Raw genomic sequence first — 15,805 nt, forward strand, 5'->3', positions numbered from 1 at the left:
TGAAGCCATAGACTAACATAGACAGGCCTTTTTAAGCTGCAAAAAAAAGCTCAAAAAAGCAGCTGTAAAAACGTCAGTGTGCATGAGGACTAAAAATAGAATTGCATCTCTTTAGCCACCAAAGAGCGATCTGGTCAGAGTATGAATTTCAGAAAATTTCTCACTAACGACACACACGGCCTCTGTAAAATGTATTACTTCAGTAACTACATTTATGGAGTTCAGGTAAGGAGAGATAGATTATATTACATATATGTATGTGCAAGTGGAATTGCCACAAGTCAGCCTAAACAACCCAATGACAAAAGCCTTCTTAAAGAAATAATAGCAGCTAATAAAACGTAAAATTTCCTGCCTTCAATAAGCTGCAAGAGACATCAGAGGATATCTGGATGCGCAGACATAATCCAACTAAAGTTGTCTTTTAAGTCCAGCTTTTAGGTACAAACATAATACTTGTACTCAAGTATTCATGCCTATACCATGAAGCAGAGAGGACAGAGGGGCATGCAGCTGCAAGTCTGTTTACATGTTAAATTGCTGAGCTGTAACACTTTGGGCCTGTTCACACTATAGGAGTTGGGCAGCCTTGCCCAACACAGTCTCAAAAGACAGACAAGGCAATCTGCCCTGAGACCTGTCAGTCCACACTAGGGCTGCAATTAACGATTATTTTCATAATCGATTAGTTGGCCGATTATTGTTTCAATTAATCAATTAATAACCTTAAAAAAAGCGGTGTGTATAATTTAGTTACGTTTAAAAAAAGGCAATTTATTCCTAAATATCTATATGCAGTGCTAAATATAAATAATCAACTATATGGTTAGGGAAAAAAAAATCTCTAATCCTCTCTAATAACAGACAGAAGAAATACACTGTATATACTATCAGAAGGTGAATCTGGTAAATATCAGACTCAGAGATCAATTTTTGTTTATTTAAAGAAAAAAAAAAAAAAAAAAAAAAAAAAAAAAAAAAAAAAGGTTAAAGAATGTTTTGAGGATTTTCAACAGAACTGTAATACATTATATGCTGGCCATACAAAAACAATGTCTGCCTTCAAAAAAAAAAAAATAAAAAATGTTATTTTAAGAACTATGCTTGATTTGTTCATCGTTAGTGAGGTCTAATCGACGTTAGTTTTCAACCACAGTGACGGGAAAATTTAGAAAGAATAGAAAACTTCTTGGTCAAAGAAGTTCAGAAATCACATTCATTTTAAGCACTTGACGTCTGCCATATAGCAATATGACGTCGGCAAAGTGGCTGCGATATCCTGACCGGACGTCATATGACATCGTCAGGATATCAAGCCGCTGCGCGCCCCCGGGGGCGTGCATCGCACCGATTGTTGTTGCAGCGCGTCAGTCTGACACACCGCAACTCCGATCTAGGTAAAGAGTCTCTGACAGAGACTCTTTACCACATGATCAGCCATGTCCATTCACGATGTAAACAGGAAGAGCCGTTGATCAGCTTTTCCTCACTCGCGTCTGACAGCCGCAAGTAGAGGAGAGCCGATCGGCTGCTCTCCTCCTGGCGGGGGGGGGGGGGGTCGTCTGTGCTGATTGTTTATCAGCACAGCCCCCCCTTGGATGCCCACCCAGGACCACCAGGGATGCCACCATAGACCACCAGGTAAATGCCAATCAGTGCCCAGGCAGCTGCCAATCAGTGCCATTGAAAAATGCCTGCCAGTGATGCCTATCAGTGAAATCCAGTGCCAGCCATCAGTGCCCATCAATGCAGCCTATCAGTGCCACCTCATCGGCGTCGCCTTATCAGTGCCATCTCATCAGTGCAGCTTATCAGTGAAGGAGAAAAGTTGTTTTTGTTACAAAATTTTGTAAATAAGTAAAAGAAAAAAAACTTTTTTTTTCCTTCAACATTTTCGGTCTTTTTTTTTTATTCGTTTAGCAAAAAATAAAAACTGCAGTGGTGATCAAATACCACCAAAAGAAAGCTCTATTTGTGGGGAAAAATATGATAAAATTTAGTTTGGGTACAGTGTAGCATGACCACGCAATTGTCATTTAAAAAGTGGCAGCACTGAAAGCTGAAAATTGGCCTGGGCAGAAGGGTGCAAAAATGCTCTGTATTGAAGTGGTTAAAACAGAATGTTTAAAGCAAGTGAAAATTTCAAACATGCTTTCATTCAGCGAATTTTCGTCTGAATATTCTCTTCTGAAAATTGATCCGTGTGGCCAGCAGAAGGCTCGGCACACACCTATGCAGCTTGCTTTTGATCTGTTTCTGCTGTGTATTTTGATTTTTGCGCACGTGATTTTGCTGCGATTTGCGTTTTTACTTTTTTTTTTTTTTTTTTTGGGCAATTTGTTGGGCAGATTAAAAAACACAAATTGCTGCAAAAACACATTACATGCTTTTCTGCAGTTTCTCCATGAAAGTATATTGAGCCAAAAAAGCACCGTTCTGCGTTCAGTAAAGTCCTTGACCCTTTCCAAATACGCAGCAGCCGAAAAAAGCATCGATGTGAAGGTGTCCCATACGAAACCATGAACTGTAGTGTGTTTCTGCAAAAAGTACCAAAAAAACACAGATGTGAACCAGGTCTAAGATGCTTAGTAACATAATGGGGTTTAAAAAACTAAAATTAGCCCTTTATAGTAGAAAAAGAGCAAATAATCACTACTGTAAAGGGGTTCATTTTTTCTTTTTTTTTTTTACCGTGGAACAGTGAAAGTAATACTTTATAGTACAAAAAGAGCAAATCGCTACTGTAAGTATTACTTTCACTGTTCCACAGTTAAAAAAAAAAAAAAAAAAAAAAAAAGAACCCCTTTACAGTAACGATTATCTGCTCTTTTTCTACTATAAAGGGCTAATTTTAGTTTTTAACCCCATTATGTGACTGGCTAATTAATCGATTATGGAAATAGTAATCGATTCATTTCATAATTGATTAGTTGTCGATTAATTGTTTCAGCCCTGGTCCACACTACTGCGCTTCACGCTGAAAAAAACAAACATAAGGCAGGGTAGTACTTACTTCAATGTACAGTATACTATATTTCAACCCACTGCAGTAAATAAAGATGAACAAAAGAAAAAATAAAAGTGAGACACATCATTTATGATGCACCAAAACCACTCCCTTCAAAGGGCACACCAGTCACACACATTAGATTGTGGTTACTGGTTATGGCAGCAACAGTAAGAGGGTTAAAACAAGTGCACATGTACTATAGACCCGTGATCTTATCTTTTACCTAAACTATGATCTCTATATCAGGTTCTGCACATTGTTATTACTATATGCAGAAAATAAAAAGGCAAGGACTGACTGCAGCATGGAAAAATTAATATGTGAAACTTAACAGACAATCCAATAAATATACCTATAATATCATCATGTTGGCAACATATACTGACAATGTAGAATGTATATATTTCAGGAGTCAAAGGAAACGTTAAAAAAAAAAAATGTATCGCTTTAACTGACAATTGTGCAGTCGTGTGATGCTTTACCCAAACAAAATTGACGTCTTTTTTTTTAATCACAAATAGAGCTTACTTTTGGTGGCATTTGATCACTTCTGCGGTTTTTATTTTTTGCGCTATAAACAAAAAATGCAATATTTTTTATTTTTTGCTATAATAAATATCCCCCCCCCCCCAAAAAAAAAAAATATAAAAAAACAAAATTTCTTCCTCAATTTAGGACAATATGCGTATATTGATTTTGCGCAAAAGTTATAGCGTCCTCAAAACAGGTGATATATTTATAGCATTACTTTTTTTTTTTTTTTTACGGGACTGCAACATTGCAGCGCGGACCGATCGGACATGTGACACTTTTTTGGGACCCTTGACATTTATACAGTGATCAGAGCTAAAAATAGCCATTGATTACTGTATAAATGTCACTGGCGGGGAAGGGGGTTAATCAAAGGGTTAAATGTGTGTCCTAGGGAGTGATTCTAACTGTGGGGGGATGCAACTGCCTGGAGGAGGAGAGCGATCGCTGTTCATACTTAGTATGAATAGGGGATCGGTCTCCTCTCTCCTGACAGAACGGAAATCTGTTTACATTGACAGATCTCTGTTCTATCTCTCTCAGGAGCGATCGCAGGTGCACCGCAGACATCGCGGCCCACGCATCTGCTCAGTTGTTGTGCCACGGGCGTGCGCACACGCCACCTAATGGCCGACGTACAGCTACGAAAGCCCGCCCAGGGGAGCCAACCTGCCACAGTATAACTGTGGCGGCTGGTCCTGGTTAAAGAGGAACTGCAGTCTGCTCACATAATTTGTAATAAAAACATCTTTGCCATTCTAAAGCTTTTTTCCACCCACTTTGTATATTATTTTATATAAACTCTGATTAGGTACTTGCCAAATATGCTGCAGAAATCTCCCTCCACCGAGTATGGCCGCATCCATTTTAACCACTTACCGACCGCCGCATGACTATATACATCCTGACTTTGAAGAGGGATATCTCGGTAATGGCAGCAGCTGCTGCCACAACCGAGGTATCCATCTCTTCAGGCGGCGGTTCGGTTAACGATAATGGTGGTCTCTGCAGCGGATTTGCCGCGAGATCACTGTTATCGGTGCCGGGAGAGGGCGCCCCCCTTCCCGGCGCTCTCCGCCGCTTACCAGAGCCACCGGCGGCGATCGGGTCCTATCCGTGGCTGGGTATGGAGACGAGTGAGGCTAAGATGGCCCCCACCCGTCTCCATACCATAGCAGGGCGGAAGGGACGTCAAAACGTCCCTTCTGCCCATACGTCTTAAAAGGCACATTTTTCCTATTTTTTTTTCCCTTTTATTGCATTTTAGTCTAAATATGAGATCTGAGGACTTTTCGACCCCAGATCTCATATTTAAGAGGACTTGCCATGCTTTTTTTCTATTACAAGGGAAGTTTACATTCCTTGTAATAGGAATAAAAGTGACCCAAATTAAAAAAAAAAAAAAAAAAAAAGTGTAAAAATAAATAAAATAAAATAAAGAGAAAATTTTTTTTTAAATCACCCCGTCCTGACGAGTTTGCGTGCAGAAAAGAATGCATACGTAAGTAGCAACCGCATATGAAAATGATGTTCAAACCACACATGTGAGGTATCGCCGCAATCGTTAGTGAGAGCAATAATTCTAGCCCTAGACCTCCTCTGTAACTCAAAACATGCAACCTGTAGAATTTTTTAAACGTCGCCTATGGAGATTTTTAAGGGTAAAAGTTTGACGCCACGAGCGGGCGCAATTTTGAAGCGTGACATGTTGGGTATCAATTTACTTGGCGTAACATTATCTTTCACAATATAAAAACAAATTGGGCTAACTTTACTGTTGTCTTATTCTTTTATTCAAAAAAGTGATTTTTTTCCAAAAAAAGTGCGTTTATAAGACCGCTGCACAAATACAGTGTGACAAAAAGTATTGCAATGACCGCCATTTTATTCTCTAGGGTGTTAGGAAAAATAAATGTATAATGTTTTGGGATTCTAAGTAATTTTCTAGCAAAAAAAAACCAAAAAAACGTGTTTTTAACTTGTAAACACCGAGTTTGAAAAAGAGGCCTGGTCTTAACTGTGGGCAGCTGAAGCTGCTGCCTGTTCACTTCCTGGATTTACAGAGGCACACCTCCAGCTCTGATTGGCCCTCTTATTACTCACCCCCCGTCTTCCTGGCAAACTCTCATGAGAGAGAGAGCTGTGCATGATGTCATAAGCCTAGGCTTTATACCAGACAAGAAACAGGAAGTGGGCTGTATAAGATATTTACTGACAGAAAAAAATGTTTTAATACATTTATAGGATTTAATAGATGGAAAGATGAAAAAATTACCGAAGTTCCTCTTAAATACAAACCAAAAAATAAATAAATAAAACATGACTACGGTACAAAACCTGGCCATACACAGCTTGAAATCCTGATGAAGCAGCCATAATTTTGGACAGGAATAGTTTGGAAAATCAAAGGAGCCAGGTAGAAAATTGTCGGCCGTATAAGATGCAGTCACTGATCAGAGACAACCATGGGTGTTGCAGCTGTCTGAATACAATAGCCAGCAGTGTAGATACCTCCCATCCACACTGTTTAAAGTGGATGGGTAGGATATATCGGTTGCTGGGGACAAATCCAAGCATGCATGGCTAGCCTAACAACATGGCATTTAAACTATACGCATTTTTCTTAAAGTGGTTCTAAAGCCTAAAGGGTTTTTACCTAATGCATTAGATGGAGCCAGGTGAAGGATGGAGACAGGAGGATTGGGGCTTGCAATAATCTGTTTCTTGAGGTGTCTAAAGCTCCTTTCACACTTGTGTGACTTGGGATCCGACTTATGAGACCCCAAATGACATTTTTTACTTTGAGAGCGGTTTCCTACTGACACTAGAGAAGTTGCTGTGACTTCAGAAAAAGTTCCTGCACTACTTTGGCCTGACTTTTAATGTGACTTTGGCCCAGAGAATGTAAAGTCAGATCAAAGCCACACCAAAAGACGCAAAGTTGCGCTCCAAAGTCACACTGGAAACTGTGCGACTTTGGAGACGCCCTAATGTACAAGGAGTACAATTTATGCACTTATCATTGCACTGTAGGCACATTAGATACTTATTTGTAAAGGTCCTGGAAAAAAAAAAAAAGTTTGCACATCTAAGTATCCCTAAATTAGTGGTAACAATAAGAAAACATTCCAAAGAATTCTTAAACTGTTAAGTAAATGTTAGCAACCTAGCAACATTTCCACTACACTTGTTAATGATTGCTAGAAAGATGAGCTTATCCTTCAGCAGCAGCTCAGTGAAAGCCGTGTCCTCCCACCTAATTAAGGGACAGAACATCAAGAGAGGTCAAAGGCCTCAAAACTTCCTCCCTCAGTCTCCTTTACCTTCACTTTATTCCAGATAACCCAATGGAAACAACTATAAAGATATGCACGAATGGTTTATGACCTAAAAAGTCTTCAACACATTTATGTCATAGCAAATCTGGAAATTCTTAATTTTCTACTTGCTTGGAGTCTTGAGGTATTCTCTCTAAAAGACAACTCTTCCTAAAGAGCTTCGTTTTGCCCAAGGCTTCAAGCGTAGTAAAGGTCACTGCAATATGATATAGTCTTTGTTTCGTAAAGGATCTTCTGCTGTCCTAGTGCTGGAAGCATTGGGCCTCATGTACCTTCCTGTTGATCTAATCCACAGCTCATCCAAAAACATCGAAATGTGTCTTCTTAGGACATGTGCTGTCTGTAGTTCTTCCCGAACTACATTCAATTCCCTGTTATTTGAGAATGATATCTGATCTCCTCACCAGCATTTCCAGAAATATTGTTCCACAACATAAACTTGACTTTTAAGGCAGGCAGCTGCCTCCACCAGTCTCTGAAGAATCTAGGGCCTGATACAGCTCCAAAGGGTAGTGTGCTAAACTGATGACAATGGACACTTAAAGCGGAGTTCCACCCAAAAATGGAACGTCTGCTTATTCGTCTCCCCAAAACCCCCCCTCTGGTGCCACGTTTTGACAGGTCCCCATCCGGAGATGGCGCCACCGCAAAGCTCAGCCCTCCTCCTGCTTCCTTCGCCTCATAGGTCACCTTGTCCAAAACGATATGTACCTGTAAACTTAAAGCGGAGCACCACAAACCAAAAACACGGTTTCATTCAATTTCAATATTCAGAAAAAACTTCCCCATCCATCTATCCATGTCTCCAGGCTTTATTTTGCTGAGGAATCACTTTGAAAAACATCCCCAAGCATTTCCGGCCGTGGCCATCTTGAGTAAGGGCAGATGATTCATGTAGAATTTACTTCCTGCAATCCATCTGTCCTTAGCTCAGGCACACAGGCAGGAGGTTGTACTTATTATTATTATTATTATTCAGGATTTATATAGCGCCAACAGTTTACGCAGCGCTTTACAATATAAAAGGGAGACAATACAGTTATAATATAATACAATACAATACAATAGGATTAAGAGGGCCCTGCTCAGAAGAGCTTACAATCTAATAGGGAGAGCTTACAATCTAATAGGGAGAGCTTACAATCTAATAGGGAGAGCTTACAATCTAATACTTAAAGTGTTACTAAACCCACAACAGTAAAATCAGTCTGTATATGCAATAAAGCATATAGGTCACAGTGGAACCTAAGGGGTTAATCCTCTGCATTGTGTAAAAAGGCTGCCTGACCCTGTCTTCTCTGATCCTTCCCTTCTTCCACTGTCCCCAAACCATCTCCTAAATGAACAGAGGCTAGGGGACAAGCTGCACATGCTCAGTTTGGTGTTTATTGCTAGAATTTTTTTCATGGGAGGGTGCATGTTATCAGCACAGGGCCAATCAGCACTGTCCACACAGAAGATCAGGGGTCCTGCAGCCTTATAGGACAATAACATGAGACTGACCCTCATGTACTTTTGATCCAAAAGGTAAAGGTTTTGAGACCCTAAACAGAAAATGAATCACATCTCCCAGTTATCTGTGGTTAGGGATGGGATAAGAAACCCTGAAAACAAAAAGGAATTATGTCCAGGATCAGACACTTGTCCCAAACTGCAGGTATACTCCAGGTGTGCAGATAAATGCCAACAGCTGCGGCTCTCATCAGCCTGTCATTGCTTTGTACAGACTTTCCAGCTGTGATTCTCGGCACAGAAATCTACTGTATGGCCCTAATCATCTATGTAGATAACTTTAAACTAGAGTATCAGTTAGATTTGTTTTGCCCGTCTGTCTTCCTGTCTAGTTATGATCAGCAAATCCCCATTTCTTGTACTGGTGTCGCAGGGCAGGAAGTAAGGGAAAATCTTCCCGGTGGGAACACAAAGCAATACATACTCAGCACATATTATGACTCTCTCACTAAACATAATTTAAAAAAAGTAACAAGTCACTCGGGTACCCAACATTCCCTTCTTAGCTTATTTACAAACACATTTCCTTTTTGGCATGGCCTTTCACAATAAACTCGGAAAGGAGATCTCCCACAGGACAACAATTCAAACCAGAACAAAATTTTGCACAGCAAATGTTAAAGCAGAACTTAAAGGGGATCTCCAGTCATTTTTTCAACTTTCCATCTATTAAATCTTCTGCCCTTGTTGTTTTAACTTTGTAAGTAAAACATTTTTTTTCTGCCAGTACTTCCTGTTTCTTGTCTGGTATAAAGCCTAGGCTTATGACATCATGCACAGCTCTCTCTCTCATGAGAGTTTGCCAGGAAGGGAGGGGGGGTGAATGAGTCATAAGAGGGCCAATGAAAGCTGCAGAGCTGGAAGTGTGCCTGTGTGTGAATCCAGGAAGTGAAGAGGCAGCAGCGTCAGCTGCCCACAGTTAAAATTGATGCATATGAAAAGGTAGACTCAGTGGAGGGAGATTTCTGCAGCATATTTGGCAAGTACAGAATCACAGTATATATAAAACAATATGCAAAGTGGTTGGAGGGAAGCTTCAGAATGACAAAGAAGTTTTTATTACAAATATGTGAGCAGACTGCAGTTCCTTTTTAACATTATGGTCCCCCCCCCATTAAAGCTGCTTCTCTGCCCAATAAACTGCCAGTACTAACTAATGTACCTTCAGCATAATGTGAAAATCACTTACCTACACCCCCTTAGGCTTGTTTTTACTCAATCCCCTTGGTTTGTTACCCCTCCCCCAAAGCCAGAGCCACCATTTTAAAAACATCTGTCATCCATGGCAAGCTATTTTATTCTCGTTCCCCAGTCCATCTCAGCATTTAAAGATCTGGTGTTATGTTTGTTGCCATGGCTTTACCAATGAGAGCATCACTATGCCACTCAAGTTGAAGAAGCCATGGCAAGGTATGAACAACTCTAGATGGCTTCGGAGAGTCCTCTTTAATCTGGTGGTCCAGGTGTAAGTGGTCCCTTGGCTTCATCAAGTTCAAGGCACTGTAAGTGAAGGAGGCAAGCATAAGATCGTGGATGAGAGTGCCTTAGACCCCTTTCACACTGAGCTGCCCCGGGCATTGGCGGTAAAGTGGCACTATTTTTAGCACTGCTTTACCGTCGTTTTAGCAGTGCTATTTGGCCACTAGTGGAGGCGTTTTTAACCCCCCGCTAGCAGCCGAAAAAGGGTTAAATCCGCTTGCAAAACACCGCTGCAGTGGCGCTTTGCCGGCAGTATGGGGACGATGTCCCATTGTTTTAAATGGGCAGGAGCAGTGGAGGAGTGGTGTATTTACCGCTCCTACACTGCTGCAAAGAAGCTGCTGGCAGGACTTTTTGTGACGCCCTGCTAGCGCATCGCTACAGTGTAAAAAGCACTCAGGCTTTCACACTGGGCTTGCAGCTGAGGCTTTTTTTAGGCACTATTTTTAGCGCTGTAGCGCCTGAAAAACACCTCCAGTGTGAAAGGGGTCATAGAGAGGCAGCAGTGTTGGATCGGTCCCATGGATGAAGGAAGCTAGCTGGAGCCAGGAATAAGTTAAATCGTAATTTCACCTAAAAAGGGAAGTTCTGCTTTTTCTCGTCCCCCCACTCCCCTACCACTATTGGAGATTTATTTTTTGTAGTAGCAGCTACACTTCCACTTGGATTGCCTAGGCCACAACCTCCTGAGTAGAGATGGGCTCGGGCGTGTTTGAAATCCCACCTGCCCGATCCCGAAGCCAACACTGCACATGGCTAATCACAGGCAGTGAGACATTTCCCAGTTCGCAGCTGCACAGATCGGGAAATGTCTCACTGCCTGTGATTAGCCGTGTGCAGTGTTGGCTTCGGGATCGGGCAGGTGGGATTTCAAACACGCCCGAGACCATCTCTACTCCTGAACGCAGTACAGGTCCTGGGAGGCGGCATGTCCATTGAGAAAGCACAGCGCTACTCACGCATGCACAGTGGGAAACTGGCTGTGAACCACCAGGAAGCCACAGCCAGCTTCCCAGATTCCAAGATGGCATCACCAGGGTACGGGCAGACCCGCAAAGAATGGGCGAGGATAGAGCTGAATACCTGGACTGGTAAATGCATATTTATTAAGAGTCACCTGCTACAGTATTTGTAGCTGCTGACTTATATATTTTTTTTCCAGGCGAAGTCCCTCTTTAAAGAGGATCTTTAGGCTGTAGCAAACAAAATTCAAATACTGTAGCTGCTGACTCTTAATAATAATAGGACCCTTGCCTGTCCAAGGATCCAGTGCAGTTCTCACCTGAGCCAACTCTTTCCCAGTCTTTGGGTCACAGACGCCAGCAGGTTTACTAAGGGAAGCCGGCTGTGACTCCTTGCAGCTTCACGGCTGGCTCCAAGTATGCATGTGTGAGCTGAGCTTTGTGAATGGTCTCACAACCTCCTGGAACCTGTGACATGTCCCAAAAGGCTACAGACAAAAGGGGGGGGGGGGGGTTTAGGTAATAGACGTTATCCCTGTATCCCTTAAACATTTAACCTTTCAGAACACAGGACGGGGGGGGGGGGGGCACTGCAAGGTATTTATTTTTGTTTTTTTAGCCTCGAGTTCAGCTTTCAGTGTACAGTCTATTGTTAAACACATCATCACATACAATAAAGACCTATCAACCCTGCACTGTTTGTGGACGAGACAAGCATGCGACCATGGCTGAGAACAGATTAGAGAGGCAGCAGCACTGGAACGGTTACATGAATGGACGACTACTTGGGCGAGGAATAAAGTAAGTATTACTCCTTATCCCTATACACTCCCTATACTTAATGAACATTTAGTTCTTACAGTATGGGGCCCCCCACTGCAAATCTATTATTTGTTTCAGTCTCAGCTTCAACTGTACAGTTTTTGTTAAAAAGTGTCACTAAAGGCAAACCTTTTTTCCCCCCCATTTTGGATAAGAGCAAGGAAGGGTTATTAACCCATGTCAGTTTTTTTTTTTTTGCCATCTGGGTCCCATTGGAAAGATTTCCCTTCACTTCCTTTCCTATAGCAAAAACAGGAAGTGAGAGGAAATCTTTCCATAGTGAGGAAATCCTGGAGGGTCACCATTGGAAGATTTCCCCTCTACTCCAAGGACAACCCACAATTTGGGATTTTCTTTTACTTTCACTTTCAATGATAACAGTAAACAGGAGGGTGAATCTCCCAACCAGGAACGTAGATACCAATAAAAACTGACAAGAGTTCTAATTCCTCTCCACTACATCCCAAAAAAAAAAAAAATGTTGCCTTTAGTGACACTTTGAACACGCAGAGCTGCATACAGCTGTGGGTTTGTTTTGGGGTGGGGGGGGGGTCTTGCTTCATTAAAATCATTTTTTTTCCAAGCCTGCCCTCCCTCTGCTTCTGTATTTCTCCCCTAGGCCAGAATGATGTAGCCCACACTGCAAGGGAGCTACTCAGATACAAAAGTCATATACAGTATCTCACAAAAGTGAGTACACCCCTCACATTTTTGGAAATATTTTATTATATCTTTTCATGTGACAACACTGAAGAAATGACACTTTGCTACAATGTAAAGTAGTGATTGTACAGCTTGTATAACAGTGTAAATTTGCTGTCCCCTCAAAATAACATGCTTGGCCAGTCCATCACCTTTACCCTCAGCTTCTTTAGCAAGGCAGTGGTCATCTTGGAGGTGTGTTTTGTACCTTTATCATGTTGGAATACTGCCCTGCGGCCCAGTCTCTGAAGGGAGTTGATCATGCTCTGTTTCAGTATGTCACAGTACGTGTTGGCATTCATGGTTCCCTCAATGCACTGTAGCTCCCCAGTGCCGGTGTTCTGCCGAGAAAGCTTTGCCCGGCAGATAAGGACCCCCCCTGTACTGCGCAGGCGCAGCACTTGCGCAGTAAGAAGGACTATGGAGCTGGCGAAAATTGCCGAACATAAAGAGCTGTACACCACGCATGCGGAATTAACATGACATTGTAGCAGATGATGCCGCACGCTCCCGTTGCTCGTGCTACTCTGCAAGGGGCGGATCTATTATTACTGTTATATCGTGTAAGGGGCAGATGCTTACAGATCTAACAGTAATAATAGACCGTAATAATAGACCCGCCCCTTGCAGAGTAACACGAGTATCGGGAGCGTGCGGCATAGTTTAGTAGAATGTCATGTTAATTGCGCATGCACGGTGTAGAGTTCACTCACAGGTGTTTATGTTCGGCAATTTTCGGCATCACCGTAGTAGTTTGTACTGCACAAGCACAGTACAGGGTGGTCCTTATCCGCCGGGGGAACTTTCTCGGCAAGACACCGGCAGCACTCATGCAGCCCCAGACCAGGACACTCCCACCACCATGCATGACTGTAGGCAAGACACACTTGTCTTTGTACTCCTCATCTGGTTGCCACCACACACGCTTGACACTATCTGAACCAAATAAGTTTATATTGGTCTCCTCAGACCACAGGACATGGTTTCAGTAATCCTGGTCCTTAGTCTGCTTGTCTTCAACAAACTGTTTGCGGGCTTTCTTGTGCATCATCTTTAGAAGAGGCTTCCTTCTGGGACAACAGCCATGCAGACCAATTTGATGCAGTGTGTGATGTATGGTCTGAGCACTGACAGGCTAACCCCCCACCCCCACCCCTTCAACCTCTGCAGCAATGCTGGCAGCACTCAGAAGTCTATTTCCCAAAGATAACCTCTGGATATGACGCTGAGCATGTGCACTCAACTTCTTTAGTCGACCATGGCGAGGCCTGTTCTGAGTGGAACCTGTCCTGTTACACCGCTGTATGGTCTTGGCCACCAAGCTGCAGCTCAGTTTCGGGGTCTTGGCAATCTCCTTATAGCCTAGGCCAGTGATGGCGAACCTTGGAACCCCAGATGTTTTGGAACTACATTTCCCATGATGCTCAACTACACTGCAGAGTGCATGAGCATAATGGGAAATGTAGTTTCAAAACATCTGGGGTGTCAAGGTTCGCCATCTTTATGTAGAGCAGCAATTCTTTTTTTCAGATCCTCAGAGAATTCTTTGCCATGAGGTGCCATGTTGAACTTCCAGTGACCAGTATGAGAGAGTGAGAGCAATGACACCAAATTTAACACACCTGCTCCCCATTCACACCTGAGACCTTCTAATACTAACGAGTCACATGACACCGGGGAGGGAAAATGGCTAATTGGGCCCGATTTGAACATTTTCACTTAGGGGTGTACTCACTTTTGTTGCCAGCGTTTTAGACATTAATGGCTGTGTGTTGAGTTATTTTGAGGGGACAGTAAATTTACACTGTTATACAAGCTGTACACTCACTACTTTACATTGTAGCAAAGTGTCATTTCTTCAGTGTTGTCACATGAAAAGATAGAATAAAATATTTACAAAAATGTGAGGGGTGTACTCACTTTTGTGAGATACTGCAAGTCTTGAGTAAGGATGAGCTCAGGCATGTTCGCACAGCCCACGTGAAGAACCCACCACGAAGTTGGCACTGCACTAATCACAGACAGTGAGACATTTACCTGATGTGTGGCTGCAGAGATCGGGAAATGTCTTACTGCCTGTGATTAGTGCAGTGCCAACTTCGTGGCGGGTTCTTCACGTGGCGGGCTGTGCGAACATGCCTGAGCTCATCCTTAGTCTTGAGGCAACCCCAAGAGCCCACGCACTGCCAATTCTGCGCATGCGCACACAGTACTCTATGTAGGGAATCATGCTGTTTACACATTGTCAAGACTATGGCAACATGTACAGAAAACAATTCCTGCTATTAAGCTGGGTACACATGCGTGGGATATTGCTGATCACTGTGGCACAGAGATTTAGAAACTAAAAGATGAATACGCTGCCATTAGGCCTCAGACACCTGGACACTTTTGGGCATCCAATGGAAATTAAGGGCATATTTCTGCACCTGGGAGACACAGCTTCAGCGTACGTCGGCCCATAGTAAGGAATGTCTGCATGCTGGTATACGCTGTACTTGTGTAAATGTGACATAGACGTGATTGGTACAACCAGGATTCTATACCTGTGCACAAGTTTACACAAGCACGGAGTACACCCAAGTACTGCCAATCATTACTATGGACGTCTGTACGATGAAACATTCTCCCTCGGGTGCAGAATGACAAGCACAATTTACGTTGGATGCCCAAAAGGCGTCCGTATGCATGAAGCCTTAGTGAGAATGGGGGTGAGGCAGAGAAAGTCCTAAGGAATAGAGGATAGCCTAGTCTGTATGATGAATGGATTCCATAGTCTATGTATTTTACACCGCTCATTTCATCCCATTGGTCACACTGCCTTTGTTTTCCTCATTGAGGTTCCTCTTTACTGCTCTATGTACACAAGTATACATCCAGCACTTCCCTGACCTACACAGGCTACATATTAGAACACTGATCCTGCACAACATCCACACAACCAACTCTTCCATTACCAAAGTCAGTGCAGAAGGCCTGTAATGGAGAGAAAACCACTATGCTACAATCCCCCGCCACACCACAACTTTGGACTGCTCCATATGCCATTCTCATAGGTCCAGAACAAACTATGATGAAAAATAGGGGACAGCGAAAGAGAAGAGGTTTAGGTAGATGTATGTAAAAGCTGTTAATCTGGGCTCACCTCCCCCCCTCGTCGTCAGCCCGCTCTTCGGAGGATTCCGCCAGGGCACTTAGTACTGGAGCCAGCGGACAGTTGACACCGGGCGCTAAACCCGTAACGTACAGTCCGGCCGAGACTCTCAGAAGTTACTTTACGGTAGAGAATAGAGGGGTCTGGAGGTGGACGGGACGTGAGGTCACGATCACGTGACAGAGAAAAGTGGGCGTGGCTTCTGGTGTATACAACAGAGTTTTTACAGTGCTTGTCTGATGGGTGTGCTGTGCTATGCATGATGACGGCGGGGGTGGTGCTGTGTGCTGGAGGG

General features: G+C 43.0%; 1 protein-coding gene across 5 annotated transcripts in view; it reads right to left on the minus strand.

Moving 5' to 3' along the window:
- Positions 1-15,805, minus strand: part of LOC141128403 (serine/threonine-protein kinase 38) — a 113,735-nt gene that overhangs the window by 69,666 nt on the left and 28,264 nt on the right. For 3 of the 5 annotated variants that reach the window (XM_073615681.1, XM_073615684.1, XM_073615680.1), the window contains exon 1: positions 15,502-15,721. The exons of the other annotated variants lie outside the window; for them this stretch is intronic. The gene's annotated coding sequence lies outside the window, so the exon portion shown is untranslated. Of the gene's footprint in view, positions 1-15,501; positions 15,722-15,805 lie in introns of those variants that run through there. 5 annotated transcript variants of the gene reach the window in all.

The sequence above is a fragment of the Aquarana catesbeiana genome, linkage group LG02 (assembly GCF_042186555.1).
Source record: "Aquarana catesbeiana isolate 2022-GZ linkage group LG02, ASM4218655v1, whole genome shotgun sequence".
NCBI classification, from domain to species: domain Eukaryota; kingdom Metazoa; phylum Chordata; class Amphibia; order Anura; family Ranidae; genus Aquarana; species Aquarana catesbeiana.